Below are 16,032 nucleotides of genomic sequence, written 5' to 3' on the forward strand. Positions count from 1 at the left end.
CGTGAGGTCAAAGTCGTGTTTATCATTTCCGTTGCGTTTGCATACATTCCTGTAATATTAAATCACAATATTGATACGTGAGCATTCATATCTTATCTTTTATATATTAATAGTGTATCCATGTCTAGTGTTCGAGTATATATGTTTATGCATGCTTGTATGCTTTAATTTTGTTGTTAGACAGTTTATGATGAATCAAGAATTTGATACATATGCTACTGATATAAAGTATATGATATGCATGTCATTGGAAAGCTATCGAAAAATTAATAACTTTTCATTTAGAAATCGTGTGATTTTGATGAACGAATTAAAAATTATGGTCAACTGAATTATGATTGACGTTAATTGAAATAGTTTTTGAATCTACAATTGATATTTAAACAACTTGTTTATGAGATTGTTAAATTGCATTTCCAAATATTATTAGTCGAGTAAATGAATTCTTATATAAGGCACGTCTCGTTTTGTTGGACAATTGTCAAAGTTGACTGTCTTATCATGTTCTAAAGCTTTATAAACACTATAATCTGATTTTACAAGTATTGGAAAACTATGTGAAATAATAAAATATATTCAATTTCCATGATCATTCGAATATAATATAACTACTGAAATAAATAATGTTTTGAGTTTGATAAACTATAATTCGTTCAACTATCAAGACTTATACTATGTTTATATAATAAACATGTATAGATTTAAAGATCATATTGGGTCAGGTTGACTTTTTGAGATGACTTTTGATAACTTTTGCATGTCGGTCTCGAGCATTAGGATTGTGATACACTATGACCTGACCTGGCTTGTTATGAAATGTCCCGTTCATATTGATTATAAACGTTCCATATTAATTGATTTTGTTGCGAGGTTTTGACATCTATATGAGACGTTTTTCAAAGACTGCATTCATTTTTAAAACAAACCATAACCTTTATTTTATCGACAAGGTTAACAAGACACCACTTAGATTTTCCAGAAATGATAATCTAACAAATATCACACTTACACACTACCAATACATATTGTTTTACAAATATTAATATGTTACAACAAAATAAATCTCGAATGCAGTTTTAAACAATATAATACAAGCATGCTGACACCAAATCTTGTCCATATAATAGCATGCAATAGCGGAAGCTCTTAATAATCACCTGAGAATAAACATTCTTTAAACGTCAATAAAAATGTTGGTGAGTTATAGGTTTAACCTATATTTATCAAATCGTAATAATAGACCACAAGATTTCATATTTCAATATACATCCCATACATAGAGATAAAAATCATTCATATGGTGAACACCTGGTAACCGACCTTAACAAGATGCATATATAATATCCCCAATTATTCCGGGACTCCCTTCAAACATGATGAATTCGAAGTACTAAAACATCCGGTACTTTGGATGGGGCTCGTTGGGCCCAATAGATCTATCTTTAGGATTCGCGTCATTAGGGTGTCTGTTCCCTAATTCTTAGATTACCAGAATAAAAAGGGGCATATTCGGTTTAATAATCCAGCCATAGAATGTAGTTTCATTTACTTGTGTCTATTTTGTAAAACATTTATAAAACTGCATGTATTCTCATCCCAAAATATGAGATTTTAAAAGTGGGACTATAACTCACTTTCACAGATTTTTACTTCGTCGGGAAGTAAGACTTGGCCACTGATCGATTCACGAACCTATAACAAATATATACATATATATATCAAAGTATGTTCAAAATATATTTACAACATTTTTAATACGTTTTGATGTTTTAAGTTTATTAAGTCAGCTGTCCTCGTTAGTAACCTACAACTAGTTGTCCATAGTTAGATGTACAGAAATAAATTGATATATATTATCTTGAATCAATCCACGACCTAGTGTATACACGTCTCAGGCTAGATCACAACTCAAAGTATATATAATATTTTAGAATCAACCTCAACCCTGTATAGCTAACTCCAACATTACTGCATATAAAGTGTCTATGGTTGTTCCGAAATATATATATAGATGGGTCGATGTGATATGTCAAAACATTGTATTCGTGTCTATGGTATCCCAAGATTACATAATATATTAGAATACATGTATAATACAATATGAGTTAGCTAGGATATGATTAATATAGATTTGTTACCAATTTTCACGTAGCTACAACAAGAAAAATTATCCAATCTTGTTTTACCCATAACTTCTTCGTTTTAAATCCGTTTTAAGTGTTTCAAGTTGCTATGGTTTCATATTGAACTTAAGTTTATGAATCTAAACATAAAAAGTATAATTTTATTGTCGGAAATAAAGGTTACAAGTCGTTTTTGTAAAGGTAGTCATTTCAGTCGAAAGAACGACGTCTAGATGACCATTTTGGAAAACATACTTTCACTTTGAGTTTAACCATGATTTTTGGATATAGTTTCATGTTCATAAGAAAAATCATTTTCCCAAAATAACAACTTTTAAATCAAAGTTTATCATAGTTTTCAATTAACTAACCCAAAACAGCCCGCGGTGTTACTACGACAGCGTATATCCGGTTTTACGGTGTTTTTCGTGTTTTCAGGTTTTAAATCATTAAGTTAGCATATCATATAGATATAGAACATGTGTTTAGTTGATTTTAAAATTCAAGTTAGAAGGATTAACTTTATTTGCGAACAAGTTTAGAATTAACTAAACTATGTTCTAGTGATTACATGTTTAAATCTTCGAATAAGATAGTTTTATATGTATGAATCGAATGATATTATGAACATCATTACTACCTTATTTTTAGTAGGTAAACCTACTGGAAATGAGAAAAATAGATCTAGCTTCATAGGATCCTTGGATGGCTTAAAAGTTTTTGAAGCAAAAACATGAACAAGTTCAAGTAAGATTTTCACTCGAAATAAGATTGTTATAGTTATAGAAATTGAATCAAAGTTTGAGTATGAGTATTACCTTGAATTAGAAAGATATCTTACTGTAAATAAGAAAGATTTCTTGAGATTGGATGATCACTTGAAATGGATTTGCAAGATTGAAAGTAAGCTAGCAAACTTGGAAGTGTTGTTGGTGTGTTCTTGAGTAGTTGTTTTGTAACTTGGTTTATGTATGGATTTATGAACAAGATTGAGCTAGATTTTGATGAAGATGATGAATAACACTTAGAACAATGGAAGAACACTTGAGAGAGTTTAGTTTGATGCATGAAAATTGAAAAATGAAAGTGTTTATGGTAAGGATTGAAAAAGTGATGTAGGTACTCCATATAAGGTCACATTAGTTTGTAATTTTGTGTAATCATTCATGCTAAGAGGTGATCATTAGAGTGTATATACCAATAGTACATACATTTAGAAGCTGGGTATTGTACGAGTACGAATACGGGTGCATACGAGTAGAATTGTTGATGAAAATGAATGATGATATAATTGTAAGCATTTTTGTTAAGTAGAAGTACTTTGATAAGTGTCTTGAAGTCTTTCAAAAGTGTATGAATACATATTAAAACACTACATGTATATACATTTTAACTGAGTCGTTAAGTCATCGTTAGTCGTTACATGTAAATGTTGTTTTGAAACCTTTAGGTTAACGATCTTGTTAAATGTTGTTAACCCATTGTTTATTATATCTAAAGAGATGTTAAATTATTACATTATCATGATATTATGATGTATTAATATATCTTAATATGATATATATACAATTAAATGTCGTTACAACGATAATCGTTACATATATGCCTCGTTTCGAAATCCTTAAGTTAGTAGTCTTGTTTTTACATATGTAGTACATTGTTAATATACTTAATGATATGTTTAATTATCATAATACCATTTTAACTATATATATATATATATATATATATATATATATATATCCATATATATGACATCATATAGTTTTTACAAGTTTTAACGTTCGTGAATCACCGGTCAACTTTGGTGGTCAATTGTCTATATGAAACCTATTTCAATTAATCAATTCTTAAAAAGTTTGATTGCTTAACATATTGGAAACACTTAATCATGTAAATAACAATTTAATTTAATATATATAAATATGGAAAAGTTCGGGTCACTACAGTACCTACCCGTTAAATAAATTTCGTCCCAAAATTTTAAGCAGTTGGAGGTGTTGACGTATCTTCTGGAAATAAGTGCGGGTATTTCTTCTTCATCGGATCTTCTCGTTCCCAGGTGAACTCGGGTCCTCTATGAGCATTCCAGCGAACCTTAACAATTGGTATCTTGTTTTACTTAAGTCTTTTAACCTCACGGTCCATTATTTCGACGGGTTCTTCAATGAATTGAAGTTTTTCATTGATTTGGATTTCGTCCAACGGAATAGTGAGATCTTCTTTAGCAAAACATTTCTTTAAATTTGAGACGTGGAAAGTGTTATGTACAGCCGCGAGTTGTTGAGGTAGCTCCAGTTGGTAAGCTACTGGTCCGACACGATCTATAATCTTGAATGGTCCAATGTACCTTGGATTTAGTTTCCCCCGTTTACCAAATCGAACAATGCCTTTCTAAGGTGCAACTTTAAGCATGACCATCTCTCCAATTTCAAATTCTATATCTTTTCTTTTAATGTCCGCGTAGCTCTTTTGTCGACTTTGGGCGGTTTTCAACCGTTGTTGAATTTGGATGATCTTCTCGGTAGTTTCTTGTGTTATCTCCGAACTCGTAATATGTCTATCCTCCACTTCACTCCAACAAATCAGAGACCTGCACCTTCTACCATAAAGTGCTTCAAATGGTGCCATCTCAATGCTTGAATGGTAGCTGTTGTTGTAGGAAAATTCTGCTAACGGTAGATGTCGATCCCAACTGTTTTCGAAATCAATAACACATGTTCGTAGCATATCTTCAAGCGTTTGTATCGTCCTTTCACTCTGCCCATTAATTTGTGGATGATAGGCAGTACTCATGTCTAGACGAGTTCCTAATGCTTGCTGTAATGTCTGCCAGAATCTTGAAATAAATCTGTCATCCCTATCAGAGATAATAGAGATTGGTATTCCATGTCTGGAGATGACTTCCTTCAAATACAGTCGTGCTAACTTCTCCATCTTATCATCTTCTCTTATTGGCAGGAAGTGTGCTGATTTGGTGAGACGATCAACTATTACCCAAATAGTATCAAAACCACTTGCAGTCCTTGGCAATTTAGTGATGAAACCATGGTAATGTTTTCCCATTTCCATTCCGGGATTTTGGGTTGTTGAAGTAGACCTGATGGTTTCTGATGCTCAGCTTTGACCTTAGAACATGTCAAACATTCTCCTACATATTTTTGGCAACATCGGCTTTCATACCCGGCCACCAAAAATGTTTCTTGAGATCCTTGTACATCTTCCCCGTTCCAGGATGTATTGAGTATCTGGTTTTATGAGCTTCTCTAAGTACCATTTCTCTCATATCTCCAAATTTTGGTACCCAAATCCTTTCAGCCCTATACCGGGTTCCGTCTTCCCGAATATTAAGATGCTTCTCTGATCCTTTGGGTATTTCATCCTTTAAATTTCCTTCTTTTAAAACTCCTTGTTACGCCTCCTTTATTTGAGTAGTAAGGTTATTGTGAATCATTATATTCATAGCTTTTACTCGAATGGGTTCTCTGTCCTTTCTGCTCAAGGCGTCGGCTACCACATTTGCCTTCCCCGGGTGGTAACAAATCTCAAAGTCGTAATTATTCAACAATTCAATCCACCTGTGCTGCCTCATATTCAGTTGGTTCTGATTAAATATGTGTTGAAGACTTTTGTGGTCGGTATATATAATACTTTTGACCCCATATAAGTAGTGCCTTCAAGTCTTTAATACAAAAATAACCGCGCCTAATTCCAAATCATGCGTCGTATAATTCTGCTCGTGAATCTTCAATTGTCTAGTCGCATAAGCAATTACTTTCGTTCCTTGCATTAATACACAACCGAGACCTTGCTTTGAGGCGTCACAATATATCACAAAATCATCATTCCCTTCAGGTAATGACAATATAGGTGTCGTAGTTAACTTTTTCTTTAACAATTGAAATGCTTTTTCTTGTTCATCTTTCCATTCAAATTTCTTCCCTTTATGTGTTAATGCAGTCAAGGGTTTTACTATTCTAGAAAAGTCTTGGATGAACCTTCTATAGTAACCAGCCAGTCCTAAAAATTGGCGTATATGCTTCGGAGTTTTCGGGGTTTCCCACTTTTCAACGGTTTCAATCTTTGCTGGATCCACCTGAATACCTTCTCTGTTCACTATGTGACCGAGAAATTGAACTTCTTCCAACCAAAATGCACAATTTGAAAACTTAGCGTACAGTTTTTCCTTCCTTAACAACTCTAGCACTTTTCTCAAATGTTCTTCATGCTCTTGGTTATTCTTTGAGTAAATAAGTATGTCATCGATGAAAACAATGACAAACTTGTCAAGGTATGGTCCACACACTCGGTTCATGAGGTCCATGAACACAGCTGGTGTATTGGTTAACCCAAACGGCATAACCATAAACTCGGAATGACCGTAACGCATCCTAAAAGCAGTCTTTGGAATATCATCCTCCTTCACCCGCATTTGATGATACCCAGAACGTAAATCAATCTTCGAATAAACCAACGAGCCTTGTAGTTGATCAAATAAGTCGTCGATTCTCGGTAGTGGGTAGCGGTTCTTGATGGTAAGTTTGTTCAACTCTCGGTAGTCGATACACAATCTAAATGTACCATCCTTCTTCTTGACAAACAAAACAGGAGCTCCCCATGGTGATGTACTTGGTCGAATGAAACCACGCTCTAAAAGTTCTTGTAACTGACTTTGTAATTCTTTCATTTCGCTGGGTGCGAGTCTGTACGGAGCACGAGCTATTGGTGCAGCTCCTGGTACAAGATCTATTTGAAATTCAACGGATCGATGTGGGGGTAATCCCGGTAATTCTTTCATAAATACATCGGGAAATTCTTTTGCGACGGAAACATCACTGATGTTCTTTTCTTCAGGTTTAACTTCCTTGACGTGTGCTAGAATGACGTAACAACCTTTTCTTATTAGTTTTTGCGCCTTCAAACTACTAATAAGATTTAATTTCGCATTGTTCTTTTCTCCGTACACCATTAAAGGTTTTCCCTTCTCACGCATAATGCGAATCGTATTTTTGTAATAAACGACCTCTGCTCTCACCTTTTTCAACTAGTCCATGCCAATTATTACATCAAAACTCCCTAACTCGACTGGTATTAAATCAATTTTAATCGTTTCATCCCCCAGTTTAATTTCTCTATCCCGACATATATTATCTGCTGTAATTAATTTACCGTTTGCTAATTCGAGTAAAAATTTACTATCCAAAGGCGTCAATGGGCAACTTAATTTAGCATAAAAATCTCTACTCATATAGCTTCTATCCGCACCCGAATCAAATAAAACATAAGCAGATGTATTGTCAATAAGAAACGTACCTGTAACAAGCTCTGGGTCTTCCTGCGCTTCTGCCGCATTAATATTGAAAACTCTTCCGCGGCCTTGCCAATTAGTATTCCCTTGGTTTGGGCAATTTCTAATAATGTGGCCCGGTTTTCCACATTTATAACAAACTACGTCGGCATTATTTGTTCCGACCTTATTGGTTTCTTTATTTTTGTTGTTCTTTGGTCCGTAAATCTCACATTTTGCCGCGCCATGACCACTTCTCTTACACTTGGTGCAAACTGTTGTGCAAAACACATTCGGATGGTACTCTGCACACCTGAAGTATGGTTGTTTCCGTTATTTGTTGTTATTGAAGTTGTTGTTGGGATTGTTATTGTTGTTGAAATGGTTGTTGTAGTTGTTGTTGTTGTTGTTGTTGTTGTTGGGACGTTTGTTGTAGTTATTGTTAGGATTGTGGTTATTGTTGCGATTGTTGTTGCAGTTGTGGTTGTAATTGTTATTGTTGTTGTACTGGTGACTCTTGTCACCGTTTTCCTCCCACTTTCTCTTGAGTTGTTTCGTGTTGGCTTCTTCGGTCGCTTCTTCGGTCGCCTGTTCTTTAGTTCTCCCCTCAATCTGAGTTATGTGTTTATGAGCCATTCGACTTGCCTTCTGTATGGAAGCGGGCATCATGTGAACTCACATCTTCTTGAATCCTTACTGGTAACCCTTTTACAAACGCGTCGATCTTCTCTTCTTCATCTTCGAACGCTCCCAAACACAATAGGCACAACTCTGTGAATCGTCGTTCATACGTGGTAATGTCGAACCCTTGTGTTCGTAACTCTCTAAGTTCTACCTTGAGCTTATTGACTTCGTTTCTAGGACGGTACTGCACGTTCATCAATTGCTTGAATGCCGACCACGGTAGTGCGTAAGCAACATTTTATCCTACCTGTTCAAGATAGGTGTTTCACCACGTTAACGCAATACCTGTGAAGGTATGCATAGCGTACTTAACTTTTTCCTCTTCAGTACACTTACTTATGGCCAACACCGATTTGACTTTCTCGGTCCACCGTTTCAATCCAATTGGTCCTTCGGTTCCATCAAATTCCAAAGGTTTGCAGGCAGTGAATTCTTTGTAGGAGCATCCTACACGATTTCTTGCGCTGTTAGCTGCATTGCTAGATTCAGAGTTATTGTTGGTATGTAGCGCAGCCTGTACTGCGGCTATGTTTGCAGCAAGAAAGGTACGAAATTCCTCTTCGCTCATATTCATGGTGTGTCGAGTAGTTGGTGCCATTTCCTTCAAAATTGCCAACTGAATCGAGTTAATCATACAGAATATTAAGAGTAGTCAATAGTATTTCGTAGCATAATATGAACTCATTTATAAAAGCTTTTTCTTCATATTAGCATTTTATAAGTTTAAATTCGGGTACTACCTACCCATTAAGTTCATACTTAGTAGCTAATATACAATTCAACTACTACAATTACATATGAAAAACTGATTATAATAATATATCACATATAATTATTCTTCAAACTTAAAACATCACTATATTACATATAACATGAAATATAGTACACTTTGATACAGGATAGTTTTGAAGATAAATCTAGTTAATACGCAAGTTGTTCAGCAAAGGAAATAAAGACACGTAACTCATAAGTCCAGAAACAAGTCATGCATTCTGGTTTTACTAAGACGACTTCCCATCCTTGGTCTTGTGGAAAATAACCGTTATGACCATTGGCTAGGCAGCATGTTGTAATGTCGTCAAAAGGACAAGGGTTTCGTAATGTCCAACAGCCCCGTAATAATCTAAAAACCTTGTTTCTCACCCCAACTACTGAATCCGTCACTTGTGGGAAGGTTTTATTTAAAAGTTACAATTCGATGTTCTTTTTCTCACTTTGGTAAGAAGCGAACATCACTAACCCGTAAGCATAACATGCTTCTTTATGTTGCATGTTAGAAGCTCTTTCTAATTCACGAAATCCTATGTTGGGATATGTTGAGTCAAAATAGGTTCTTAACCCGTAGCGTAAAATTGCATTTGGGTCTCCACATTTAATGCTTTAAAAAAACACGGCGTAACTTACGGTCTCCCCAATGTGATATACCCCACCTATCAAAGGAAAGCCTTTTATAAACTAAGGCATTTCTGGAAAGTCTTTCAAATGTTTGACAAGTTAATTTCGCCATAACTAATTGTGCTGATGAATTCTGACCGACTCTAGACAAGATTTCATTAATCATATCCTCTGATAGGTCTTCTAAAATATTCGGTTGTTTACCCTTAACGTCCATTTTGTGTTTTTATACTGTAAAAATAGACGAGGGTTAGTTTCATAAAAGATAATTAACAAACAATACAAGCAATTTTACATTTATCAAAAAAGCACAAGCACACTATATTACATATATTACACAACATGATTACAACTCTTTAATACGACTCACTCGTTTCTTCTTCTTCAGACTTGGTTCATTTTGCTAATTTCCTAGGGATATATGATGCTTCCCTAATACGAGCTGTCGTTTTCCACAAAGGTTTAGAAAAACCTGGTGGTTTAGAGGTTCTCGGGTTATTGTTACATTTTAGGAAATACGGACGTTGCCGATACATATAAAGTTCATCGGGGTTGGAATCAGGTTTCTCTATGTTTATACCTTTTCCCTTATTATTTTCTTTTGCTTTATTAAATTGGGTCGAGGTTATTTCTATAACATCATCGGAATCCTCATCGGGATCCGATTCATCGGAAAATTGGTAATCTTCCCAATATTTTGCTTCCTCGGCGGAAACACCAATGACCATTATTGACTTTGGTCCGTTGGTTGAGGATTTTCTTTTATTTAACCGATTTACTGTAGGTATCAATATTTCTTCCTCCGGGACCTCTTCTTCTTCCGGTTCTTCCTCTTCTGGTTCCTCCTCTTCCGGTTCCTCTTCTTCCGGTTCCTCCTCTTCCGGTTCCACTTCTTCCGGTTCCTCTTCTTCCGGTTCCTCTTCGAGAATTTGTGAATCTTCCCAAAGTATATTCGACTCTTCATTATTATGAGGTGACTCGATGGGATTTGTACTAGAGGTAGACATCTATCACACAATATCAAACACGTTAAGAGATTAATATATCACATAATATTTACATGTTAATAATATATAGTTTCCAACAAAAAAGGTAAGCAATCGTTTTTTTTTTTTTAAGATAAACACGGTCGAAGTCCAGACTCACTAATGCATCCTAACAAACTCAGTAAGACGCACTAATGCAAAAATTCTGGTTCTCTAAGACCAACGCTCGGATACCAACTGAAATGCCCCGTTCATATTGATTATAAACCTTCCATATTAATTAATTTCGTTGCGAGGTTTTAACATCTATATGAGACGTTTTTCAAAGACTGCATTCATTTTTAAAACAAACCATAACCTTTATTTTATTGACAAGGTTAACAAGACACCACTTAGATTATCCAGAAATGATAATCTAACAAATATCACACTTACACACTACCAATACATATTGGTTTACAAATACTAATATGTTACAACAAAATAAATCTCGAATGCAGTTTTAAACAATATAATACAAGTATTCTGACACCAAATCTTGTCCACATAATAGCATACAATAGCAAAAGCTCTTAATAATCACCTGAGAATAAACATGCTTTAAACGTCAACAAAAATGTTGGTGAGTTATAGGTTTAACCTATATTTATCAAATCGTAATAATAGACCACAAGATTTCATATTTCAATATACATCCCATACATAGAGATAAAAATCATTCATATGGTGAACACCTGGTAACCGACCTTAATAAGATGCATATAGAATATCCCCTATCATTCTGGGACTCCCTTCGAACATGATGAATTCGAAGTACTAAAGCATCCGGTACTTTGGATGGGGCTCGTTGGGCCTAATAGATCTATCTTTAGGATTCGCGTCAATTAGAGTGTATGTTCCCTAATTCTTAGATTACCAGACTAAAAAGGGGCATATTCGGTTTAATAATCCAGCCATAGAATGTAGTTTCATTTACTTGTGTCTATTTTGTAAAACATTTATAAAACTACATGTATTCTCATCCCAAAATATTAGATTTTAAAAGTGGGACTATAACTCACTTTCACATATTTTTACTTCGTCGGGAAGTAAGACTTGGCCACTGGTCGATTCACGAACCTATAAAAAATATATACATATATATATATATCAAAGTATGTTCAAAATATATTTACAATATTTTTAATACATTTTGATGTTTTAAGTTTATTAAGTCAGCTGTCCTCGTTAGTAACCTACAACTAGTTGTCCATAGTTAGATGTACAGAAATAAATTGATATATATTATCTTGAATCAATCCACGTCCCAGTGTATACACGTCTCAGGCTAGATCACAACTCAAAGTATATATAATATTTTGGAATCAACCTCAACCCTGTATAGCTAACTCCAACATTACTGCATATAGAGTGTCTATGGTTGTTCTGAAATATATATATAGATGGGTCGATATGATATGTCAAAACATTGTATTCATATCTATGGTATCCAAGATTATATAATATATTAGAATACATGTATAATACAATATGAGTTAGCTAGGATATGATTAATATAGATTTGTTACCAATTTTCACGTAGCTACAAAAAGAAAAATTATCTAATCTTGTTTTACCCATAACTTCTTCGTTTTAAATCCGTTTTGAGTGTTTCAAGTTGCTATGGTTTCATATTGAACTTAAGTTTATGAATCTAAACAGAAAAAGTATAAGCTTATAGTCAGAAATATAGGTTAAAAGTCATTTTTGTAAAGGTAGTCATTTCAGTCGAAAGAACGACGTCTAGATGACCATTTTGGAAAACATACTTCCACTTTGAGTTTAACCATGATTTTTGGATATAGTTTCATGTTCATAAGAAAAATCATTTTCAAAGAAGAACAACTTTTAAATCAAAGTTTATCATAGTTTTTAATTAACTAACCCAAAACAGCCCGCGGTGTTACTACGACGGCGTATATCCGATTTTACGGTGTTTTTCGTGTTTCCAGGTTTTAAATTATTAAGTTAGCATATCATATAGATATATAACATGTGTTTAGTTGATTTTAAAAGTCAAGTTAGAAGGATTAACTTTATTTGCGAACATGTTTAGAATTAACTAAACTATGTTCTAGTGATTACAGTTATAAATCTTCGAATAAGATAGTTTTATATGTATGAATTGAATGATGTTATGAACATCATTACTACCTTAATTTTAGTAGGTAAACCTACTGGAAATGAGAAAAATAGATCTAGCTTCAAAGGATCCTTGGATGGCTTGAAAGTTTTTGAAGCAAAAACATGACACGAAAACAAGTTCAAGTAAGATTTCCACTCGAAATAAGATTGTTATAGTTATAGAAATTGAATCAAAGTTTGAGTATGAGTATTACCTTGAATTAGAAAGATATCTTACTGTATATAAGAAATATTTCTTGAGATTGGATGATCACTTGAAATGGATTTGCAAGATTGAAACTAAGCTAGCAAACTTGGAAGTGTTGTTGGTGTGTTCTTGAGTAGTTGTTTTGTAACTTGGTTTATGTATGGATTTATGAACTAGATTGAGCTAGATTTTGATGAAGATGATGAAGAACACTTAGAACAATGGAAGAACACTTGAGAGAGTTTAGTTTGATGCATGAAAATTGAAAAATGAAAGTGTTTATGGTGAGGATTGAAAAAGTGATGTAGGTACTCCATATAAGGTTACATTAGTTTGTAATTTTGTGTAATCATTAATGCTAGTTTCCAAATGATGGTTCCCACTTGGTTAGGTGACTCACATGGGCTGCTAAGAGCTGATCATTGGAGTGTATATACCAATAGTACATACATTTAGAAGCTGGGTATTGTACGAGTACGAATACGGGTGCATACGAGTAGAATTGTTGATGAAAATGAATGATGATATAATTGTAAGCATTTTTGTTAAGTAGAAGTACTTTGATAAGTGTCTTGAAGTCTTTCAAAAGTGTATGAATACATATTAAAACACTACATGTATATACATTTTAACTGAGTCGTTAAGTCATCGTTAGTCGTTACATGTAAGTGTTGTTTTAAAACCTTTAGGTTAACGATCTTGTTAAATGTTGTTAACCCATTGTTTATTATATCTAAAGAGATGTTAAATTATTACATTATCATGATATTATGATGTATTAATATATCATAATATGATATATATATATACAATTAAATGTCGTTACAACGATAATCGTTACATATATGCCTCGTTTCGAAATCCTTAAGTTAGTAGTCTTGTTTTTACATATGTAGTTCATTGTTAATATACTTAATGATATGCTTAATTATCATAATACCATGTTAACTATATATATATCCATATATATGACATCTTATAGTATTTACAAGTTTTAACGTTCGTGAATCACCGGTCAACTTGGGTGGTCAATTGTCTATATGAAACCTATTTTAATTAATCAAGTCTTAACAAGCTTGATTGCTTAACATGTTGGAAACACTTAATCATGTAAATAACAATTTCATTTAATATATATAAACATGGAAAAGTTCGGGTCACTACATGTTAGACCTATATTGACCAACATATGTTCTCTAGGTTGAGATCTATGGTTATTTTGCATTTCGAGTTTCGATCACATTTTGGTGAATGACCCTATGTGCTGCTAAGGTGAGTTTTATTTGCTCCCTTTTTAATTGCTTTTGCAATCTATATTTTTGAGCTGAGAATACATGCACTTTATTTTAAACACAATGGATACAAGTACATACTAAATTCTACACCGAGTTTGAACCGAAAATCCCTTAACTTTGGTAACTAGTAACTGCCGGTTATAAGAACTGGTGGGTGCATATAGTTGTATATGGATCCATAGGGCTTGACATCTCCGTCTGTTCCAGGTATAGAAACCCTAGCCTGAACTATAAAACAGACGTTTGCTATTTGAGTTTAGTACACGTTGGATTGTGTGTATTGTACATGTTGGTTGCATGTATGTTAAAACAGGTGTACTTATTATAGACATTAAAGTTTAGTTACCAGGGTGATCAATCTTGTAGAATATTTTGATAACGTTTCTGGATGAAACAACTGAAATCTTGTGATCCACCTTTATATACAGATTATGCGCAACATTAAAACTATGAACTCACCAACCTTTGTGTTGACACTTTTAAGCATGTTTATTCTCAGGTTCATAGAAGTCTTCCGCTGTTTGCTTATATGTGATACAAGCTATGTGCATGGAGTCATACATGCTTTACTCGAGAAAATGTTGCTTTCACAAAATCATCACCATGTATCTTATTTTGACTGCATTATCAACGGATGTAGTATTGTAAACTATTAATTACGGTGATTGTCTATATGTAGAAATCATCAAACGTCAAAAACCTTGGAATTTGATATTCAGTTATGGTGTGCCTTTTCAAAAGAATGCAATGTTTACAAAACGTATCATGTAGAGGTCAGTACCTCACTGTGAAATCGATGAATGATGTATTCATCCAAATGGATTTGGACGGATCATCACAGTTGGTATCAGAGCTAGTTTAAGCTACCTCGTCAGCTTAATCGTAGAGGGGGTTCTCACAGTGTTACCTATGATGAAGCATTGGCTCTTACTCCTCGCGGTCCGAATATGGTTGGCTTTGCCGAGAGGCAGGGCTGTAAAATCAATGTCTAAGGTACGCTCAGTGGCCACCAGGCAGTTAGCTGGGAAGGCATTGAGTGGGATGCGTCCCCACTGGCTTCAGGTGGTATCAGATCTTGAGGTCATAGGGAACTAGAATTTGCATTAGTGTATTTAACTGGTAATTGTTAGGATGCATTAGTGAGTCTGGACTATGACCGTATTTGTTTTTACCGATTTTTACTTATCATTTCTTGTCAGAAATTACCTGTCTATCATCTTAAGTCTAAACGCGTCTTACTGCATTGATTACATAGATAGTGTATAGAAAAATTCATATCTTGGCATATCTATTACAGTAAACTTTGCCTGACATCTTTCGTAAAATCCTCCGTAATTTATGGGATTCTGGTATTATAAATACATATGTAAACTATGTATTGAGGAATACCAAATTAGTCCTATAATTTATTTCATTCCAAAAATCTTTTCCTTGATTACACAAAATGGATCTTGTATCTAGTTCAAATTCCTTAGATTCCGACAGCTATTCCGATATGAATTTCCACTCGAGCTCCGAAAGTAGTGTGACCGGAATGGATCAACCAATTAGCCATCATCTATTCTGGATGAACTGGGAATGGGTTCGTAGCATACTTAATCATTGGAGACAAGAAGAAGGCGATCCCTTCCATCCACCGCATTCTCCTCTTGGCGAGGAACCTGAAGCACTTACCGGCGAACTTGTTCGTAATACCATTTTCTCTCTCATTTTTAGAGTATCTCGTCATGATTATATACTATCTCAAATTCTAGATCTTATTCGTCCGCTCTTTCGAACCGACAATCACCCCGGTGTAATAGAAGAAGTCAACGAGCTTCGCGCTCGGGTAGTGACTTTAGAGAATATGGTGCAAAGGTTACAAGTACCAGTAGCATCACCGGCATCAACA

Source organism: Rutidosis leptorrhynchoides, chromosome 11 (assembly GCF_046630445.1).
Source record: "Rutidosis leptorrhynchoides isolate AG116_Rl617_1_P2 chromosome 11, CSIRO_AGI_Rlap_v1, whole genome shotgun sequence".
NCBI lineage: Eukaryota > Viridiplantae > Streptophyta > Magnoliopsida > Asterales > Asteraceae > Rutidosis > Rutidosis leptorrhynchoides.